Source organism: Delphinus delphis, chromosome 21 (genome assembly GCF_949987515.2).
Source record: "Delphinus delphis chromosome 21, mDelDel1.2, whole genome shotgun sequence".
Classification (NCBI taxonomy): domain Eukaryota; kingdom Metazoa; phylum Chordata; class Mammalia; order Artiodactyla; family Delphinidae; genus Delphinus; species Delphinus delphis.
In genome coordinates this window covers 32,254,920-32,263,454 of record NC_082703.1, presented here as the reverse complement: position 1 = coordinate 32,263,454, position 8,535 = coordinate 32,254,920, and the positions used below count along the sequence as shown (strand labels likewise).

Genomic DNA, 8,535 nt, shown 5'->3' with positions numbered 1-8,535 from the left:
TTTAAGTTTGACTTTTATAAACAACACAACTTAACAATTTACTTGTTTTGTCATAAAAGAAAAAAAAGGCAACTGGAAAACAAACTTAACCAAACATTGGCTGAAATCATTATATCCTCTGAATCATTACTAAGCACCAATGGAATGGTGAAAGAGTCACAATTTGTTTATTGGGTTAAATGTTTGGCTTCATTTAATATACTTAGTATTGACACTCTTAGTATTAGTGTCAATTTGGGGGCTATGTAACTTAATTTTTTTTTTTGTTTTTTTTTTTTTTTTTGCGGTATGCGGGCCTCTCACTGCCGTGGCCTCTCCCGTTGCGGAGCACAGGCTCCGGACGCGCAGGCTCAGCAGCCATGGCTCATGGGCCCAGCCGCTCCGCGGCATGTGGGATCTTCCCGGACCGGGGCACAAACCCTCGTCCCCTGCATCGGTAGGTGGACTCTCAACCACTGCGCCACTAGGGAAGCCCCCTGTAACTTAATTTTTATGTTTCTTATTAAGGGATCTCTTACAAATTGTATATTTGGGACCGAATCTTTTTACTGACTAACAGAAGGATACCAAGGCATGATTAGTGATACATACCTTCTCCAGAGATTTTCTCTGGATCACAGCTCCTTTGGCCAGTTGTGTTTAATTTCCTGCCCAAAGTTGGATTATGGAATTAGCATTTTGAAAACAAACTTGTCCTTCTCAGGTAGGGTACTAACAAAATTGCTGGATGTGAGGTAGCCTTATTGATGTCTGTCCACACCGAGTGCTATATTGGGACTGTTTATTTCCTTCCTTTGGCTCTGAGTGAGAGTTGAGGTTACAGAAGAAATGCACACTCATGATCACCATGTGAAAAAGGAATTTTCCCCCAGAGGTTGATAAGAATCTGTTTTTCAATTTACATGTGTCATCATGACAATTACAGTGTAAACCATTTCCTTTCCTGGCTGCAGGACTCAAGGGATAGACATGTCAGAAATCAATATAGAACAGAGAGTTATTGTCATCAATAATCCCCATGGAGAAATATCTTTAAGAGCCACACCAACCTGGCTCCCTCTTTGCGCAGAGCGTCCCCTGTGTGCCTGTGACTTTTCCTTCTAGGATTTTATTACTGCTTTCGTCTTTCTCACAATGTGACTCACAAATCATTATTCCTCTAACCTGAAGCTCTTCTCCTTTATACAATTTACACCAGTAGAGTGGTTTTATAATCATTTTTAAAACAATTTGTGTTATTAATTTCATTAGGAGATATAAAGATGATACTTACATTAACAACCAACTCTTGATTTTAGTATTTTTTAAAACAAAAGTGAAAAATTTCTTGAAAATTCAGTTATTGTGTGTGACAAAGCAAATGAGTATTTGGCATTAATTTTCATACGGTATAGATAGGTTCAAACATTCAAAAACTTATTTTATGAAAATATATCCAAATTAAACTGGAATAGTATCACACGTAACTGGATATCATAAAATTGTGAGATAAACTAGGAAAATGTACTCTTGTAGGTACTTGGGGAGGAGAGATACGCTAATACTACACCATACACCTTCAGTATGTTCTTTTTCTTTTTTTTGAAAGTTAAAATAAAACTATATTTAGAAAGGCTGAAATGAGTGTATGCTAATTTGAACAGGTAAGTTTTACAAAGAATGACTTGAAAATCCTCTTTTTGACAAAACATCCTCTAAGAGCTGGATTCCATTATATGCGCCTTGTTCTTTCTCCAGACCTGGACAAGGATACATAACTGATTTTTCACAAAGTGATTCTTTCTTCCTTTCCTGTGTTTGGAGGTCCTTGCTCTCTCTCAGACAGTTCCTCTGAAACAAACTTGCCTCCCCTCCTCCAGCCAGCCCCAGTGGGTTCACCCAGGCTCTGGGACTAGGATGGGAGGTAAGATGTGTGACTGTTTCTTCACCGGGTTTTAACATACGTTCTTAACATTTAGTAATAAGCTAGTATATGTTACTATGCACATGTGTATATATGCACACACATACATGTATATGCACACTAAAGTCATTTTAATAAAGAGTTAATTTTCAGTAAAAAATAAGTTAATTGAATAGTTACTATACTTCACATTTATCACTGATGTAACCCACATGGTTTCTTCATTAACAATCCGAAACAGCACAGTATGATATCTGGTGATAGCTACTGGGATTTCAACCATAAGCCTTGGAAGAAACTAACTCCCTTACAATCCAGTCTTATGTCAACTCCAAGTATAACAGAAGCCTATAATAATCATGACTGATTTACCCAATTGCAAAAATAAAATCTCTATAAATATAATATGTACAGAACATGATTTCACATCTTTATTTTCACATTAAATGTATCCACAAAGACTTGAAGCATGTGGAGCTATATTTGAGTTGGAGCATTTACTGTTGTTTTTCTCTTGATAAATAATGTATATTTTAATTAATGCCTCTCAATATTCCTTACTTTCAAAACCTAAACGTTTGTATAACTCTTTCTCAGGTTTCCCCAACTAAACAGACTAGATGTTTCTCACCCACATATTTATAACAACATACACACCCACATACACACATATACACTCACAATTCAAAACACTGGAGGTGTGGAGTATAACACATATTTGTATTTTCTGGATTCTCTATATTTATTTCCTCCTGTTAATTCAGAATTAAAACTTAATCATGATTTCAATGTAAATACTTGTTTATGAGAGTGAATCCTCATATAAGATTGTTAGAAGTATATCACATTTATTTACTCCCTACTTTAAGGAGAAAACTCAACTCATTAACTCATACTTGACTGAATTGATTTGACCTCTAGTGAAATCATTTCACTTGGCCACCATGAAGCATTATGACATCAAAATAAAGCATGTCATATGCATGACTGCTAACTGCTCTCTTAAAATGGTGATCCACTAGGCATACATATCAAGTGTTCTTCAAATGTTCCATTAAAATATATACAAAGATGCACAATATTGCATAACTAGTGTCAGCTAATAAGAGCTAAGATTAATTGACTGTTAAGTACTCTACTAAGTACTTACATGATTTTCTAGTGTAAAAATTCATAGTTCAATGTGAGTGACAGTGAATAAACTGAAGATCATCAAGGTCAGATACTGACCCAGATTCATATAGCAAATATATGCAGAACCAAGTCTAGACTCCAAGTCTCCTTGATTCTAAATTTTGTGTCCTTTCCTATACCACAGTGCCTTTCTGAAGAGGTTAGCAAAGCCTATAGATTATATTTCTTTTTAACTGATAAAAAGGGAGTGAGGAGCACATTCTTGAATTAAACACCCATGTTCCGAAATTTTCTGTTTTATTAATTCCCATCTTCTAAATTTAATTTTAAGAAAAATTCACTTTATTGACAAGAAAAGTTGCTACTATCATCCACATATAATGCTGACTGAACAAAGTCTTAATTGTGGATAAGAAACATAGAAAGAAATATTTCTATTTCTTTCAACGCCTGAAATTTTATTTTCAGTGCCTGAAATTCAAGCAGGGGAACAGCATACAAGGAACGTAGTTGGGAAATGAGTATTTTGGGATGTGTGTGTGGTTTTTAACACTGATGTGTAATGTATTGAAAGAAAAACTCTTAACTCCCTAGTTAAGTAAGATAAGCCGACAGAGCAGGAAAATACAAAAATTCATCCAGAGCACCTGTGTGACACAGAAGTCTGTTAAGTGTCAGATTTAAAGTAAGGTGTAGTCCCATCCAAATGACTTTGAGGTTTTGTTCTAAGAAGGAGGAAGTAGCTGGCTTCGCAACAAGGGCTTTCAACCACCTTAAATATGCACCAAATGCTGGCACTGGATGGAGTCAAAAGAGCACAACTTTTAAAGTGACCTTGTAATAGAATCAGAAAAACATATAATAATATCTGCCTGGTTTCTTAAGAAAAAGATGCATATAGGAGTGGTTTCTATGAAATAATAGCTGAGAGCCAAAATAAAAGGGTGACATAGAGGCAAATATTAACTTAGAGATGACAGGAAACATAAACTGAATTAGAAAAAAATGCATTTATTTAGGGGTCATACAGAACTATTATTGGATGGAGAAAAACAAATTTTTCTTTGGTTTCTTATAAAGAACCAATATCAGAAATTCAAAATATGGAGGAAATACATAGAGAAATCACAGAGAGGAAGGATAGAGTCTATGGGGATGGGATAAAGGACAGAAAAGAGAGAGAGAAGAAAGAGAGGGAAGAAAGAAAATAGAGAACAAAGATGTAGTTAATCAAAAGTGTTCACCGGGCTTCCCTGGTGGCGCAGTGGTTGAGAGTCCGCCTGCCGTTGCAGGGGACGTGGGTTTGTGCCCCGGTCCGGGAGGATCCCACATGCCGCGGAGTGGCTGGGCCTGTGAGCCATGGCCGCTGAGCCTGCGCGTCTGGAGCCTGTGCTCTGCAACGGGAGAGGCCACAGCAGTGAGAGTCCCACATACTGCAAAAAAAAAAAGTGTTCACCAAGTTTTAGACAGAATTAATGAAAAACACCATAATTATATATAGCAGAGTATATGTAATGTCCAAGGTTCAAAAAGAAAGTAACCTATAACTATTCTGTCCTTACTAAAATAATTTTCACTCCTATTATGCTTTCTGGGATGGAAAACAATAGAAAGTATAGTTACTTCTTTGGTCTTTTTCTGTAGGGGATTTTTATCAATGAGACAGGTTTTACCAATGGGACAAACATTAGTCTTTAAGAAATTAATCAATACCCAGGACTCAAGAAGGGAATTTCATAGTAATAAAGGAGCAAAGTACAATGCCTGATATGATTATGATTTAAAAATAAAATACAGAAGGTAAACAATCATTTTTGGAAAATGAGTAATATTAAATTTTTTAATATTAAATTAATTCCATAAAACTGGATTACATTTATAAGAGTATAATGGGAAAGGCTGAAGATTATTGATGGACTAAGGTTAAACACTTTTCTTGCTTCAAATAAAGGATAAAAATAATCAGAACTTGTTTATTCCTTGGCACTGTTAGACTTTAAGTAAGAATTTTATTGAACTAAAATGAGAATGAATAGCATACAAGAACAACAAACAGCCACAATAGAGAAAAAAGACATAGACCATTAAAGAAATAAACAATAGAAAATGATAGTAAGGAAGTTAAAATATCAGTTATAATAGTCAATTTAAATGGACTAACTTCTCCAGTTAGAAGACACAGATTCTAAAACTAGGTAAGGAAATCTAGCTGTCAGTGAGAAACAGAACAACAAAAAAACAGTAAATGACATTAGAATTCATGTGGTAAAATAGCCAATAAATAAAATAATAAAGAAAGCAGATACAGATATATTTTTAGATTAAATAGAATTCAACTTGAAAGCATTTAATAGAGGAAAGGATTATACAGGCAAACTTATTTGACAAAGATAATAAAATGATTTCTTTATCTAAATACACAGGCATGTATAATTTACAATAATCTCTTAGGTAGTCAAAGAAAATGTTAAGAAATAAATTCCACTAGGAAATTTTATAGGTGAGGCTATATTTTTTATAACCTGTAATTATCAAGTTATATATAGAAAAGATTAAAGTGGATACACAGATCAATCAAAATCAAACTGCTGTGAAAATTTGTAAGACATTAAAATCATTAATCATCTTTCAAAAATTCATAGGACACTAAAGAGTAAAATATAAAATAAAGCCTTATTTCCTCTGTCTACCACCCCTTAAACCAAAAATAACCACTACACATAGTAAATATATGCCGCTCATTCTATTCATATTAAAATTTTATCATTTATTTTTGTATGTGTGGATTTATTTATTTCCGTTAACCCTCTATTTTATTTAATTTTTTTAACATCTTTAGTTGAGTATAATTGCTTTACAATGTTCTGTTAGTTTCTGCTGTATAACAAAGTGAATCAGCTTTATTATTTATTTATATCCCCATATCCCCTCCCTCCTGCATCTCCCGCCCACATCCCTATCCCACCCCTCTAGGTGGTCACAAATCACCAAGCTGATCTCCCTGTGCTAGGCAGCTGCTTCCCACTAGCTATCTGTTTTACATTTGGTAGTGTATATATGTCAATGCCACTCACTCACTTCGTCCCAACTTATGCTTCCCCTCCCCATGTCCTCAAGTCCATTCTCTATGTCTGCATCTTTATTCCTGTCCTGCCCCAAGATTCTTCAGAACCATTTTTGCTTTTTTTAGATTCCATATATATGCGTTAGCATACGGTATTTGTTTTTTTCTTTCTGACTTAGTTCACTCTGTGTGACAGATTCTAGGTCCATCCACCTCACTACAAATAACTCAATTTCGTTTCTTTTGTTGGCTGAGTAATATTCCATTGTATATATGTGTCATATCTTCTTTATCCATTCATCTGTTGAAGGACACTTAGGTTGCTTCCATGTCCTGGCTACTGTAAATAGTGCTGCAATGAACATTGTGGTACATGACTTTTTGAGTTATGGTTTTCTCAGGGTATTTGTCCAGTAATGGGACTGCTGGGTCGTATAGTAGTTCTATTTTTAGTTTTTTAAGGAAGCTCCACAATGTTCTCCATAGTGGCTATATCAATTTACATTCCCACAAACAGTGCAAGAGGGTTCCCTATTATCCACACACTCTCCAGCATTTATTGTTTGTAGATTTTTGATGATGGCCATTCTGACTGGTGTGAGGTGATACCTCATTGTAGTCTTGATTTGCATTTCTCTAATGATTAGTGATGTTGAGCATCCTTTCATGTGTTTGTTGGCAATCTGTATATGTTCTTTGGAGAAATGTCTATTTAGGTCTTCTGCCCATTTATGGATTGGGTTGTTTTTTTGATATTGAGCTGCATGAGCTGCTTGTAAATTTTGGAGTTTAATCCTTTGTCAGTTGCTTCATTTGCAAATATTTTCTCCCATTCTGAGGGTTGTCTTTTTGTCTAGTTTATGTTTTCCTTTGCTATGCAAACATTTTAAGTTTCATTAGGTCCCATTTGTTTTTTTTTATTTAATTTCCATTTCTCTAGGAGGTGGGTCAAAAAGTTTCTTGCTGTGATTTATGTCATAAAGGGTCCTGCCTATGTTTTCCTCTAAGAGTTTTAGAGTGTCTGGCCTTACATTTAGGTCGTTAATTCATTTTGAGTTTATTTTTGTGCATGGTGTTAGAGAGTGTTCTAATTTCATTCTTTTACATGTAGCTGTCCAGCTTTCCCAGCACCACGTATTGAAGAGGCTGTCTTGTCACCATTGTATATTTTTGCCTCCTTTATCAAAGATAAGGTGACCATAAGTGCATGGGTTTATCTCTGGGCTTTCTATCCTGTTCCATTGATCTATATTTCTGTTTCTGTGCCAGTACCATAGTGTCTTGATTGCTGTAGCTTTGTAGTATAGTCTGAAGTCTGGGAGCCTGATTCCTCCAGCTCCGTTTTTCTTTCTCAAGTTCGCTTTGGCTATTAGGGGTTTTTCGTGTTTACATACAAATTGTGAAATTTTTTGTTCTAGTTCTGTGAAAAATGCCTGTGATAGTTTGATAGGGATTGCATTGAATCAGTAGATTGCTTTAGGTAGTAGAGTCATTTTTGCAATGTTGATTCTTCCAGTCCATGAACATGGTATATCTCTCCATCTGTTTGTATCATCTTTAATTTCTTTCATCAGTGTCATACTTTTCTGCATACAGTCTTTTGTCTCCTTAGGTAGGTTTATTCCTAGGTATTTTATTCTTTTTGTTGCAGTGGTATATGGGAGTGTTCCCTTAATTTCTCTTTCAGATCTTTCATCATTAGTGTATAGGAATGCAAGAGATTTCTGTGCATTAATTTTGTATCCTGCTACTTTACCAAATTTATTGATTAGCTCTAGTAGTTTTCTGGTAGCATTTTTAGGATTCTCTATGTAGAGTATCATGTCATCTGCAAACAGTGACAGCTTTATTTCTTCTTTCCGATTAGGATACCTTTTATTTCTTTTTCTTCTCTGATTGCTGTGGCTTAAGCTACCAAAACTATGTTGAATAATAGTGGTGACCGTGGGCAACCTTGTCTTGTTCCTGATCTTAGTGGAAATGGCTTCAGTTTTTCACTATTGAGGATGATGCTGGCTGTGGGTTTGTCATATATGGCCTTTATTATGTTGAGGAAAGTTCCCTCTATGCCTACTTTCTGGAGGGTTTTTATCATAAATTGGTGTTGAATTTTATCAAAAGCTTTCTCTGCATCTATTGAGATGATCATATGGTGTTTTTCCTTCAATTTGTTAATATGGTGTATCACATTGATTGATTTGCATATATTGAACAATCCTTTCATTCCTGGGATAAACCACACTTGATCATGGTTTATGATCCTTTAAATGTGCTGTTGGATTCTCTTTGCAAGTATTTTGTTGAGCAATTTTGCATCTATGTTCATCAGTGATATTGGCCTGTAGTTTTCTTTTTTTGTGACATCTTGTCTGCGTTTGGTATCAGGGTGTGGTGGCCTCGTAGAATGAGTTTGGGAGTGATCCTCTCTCTGCTA

The 8,535-nt window shown here is 35.3% G+C and overlaps 1 non-coding gene across 1 annotated transcript; it reads right to left on the bottom strand.

Annotated features, from left to right (window-relative positions):
- Positions 1 to 1,812: 1,812 nt before the first annotated feature.
- LOC132417777 (small nucleolar RNA SNORD22) lies at positions 1,813 to 1,933 on the bottom strand. Its single transcript, XR_009517929.1, has one exon. It is a non-coding gene; the product is annotated as a small nucleolar RNA SNORD22 (small nucleolar RNA).
- Positions 1,934 to 8,535: the final 6,602 nt, after the last annotated feature.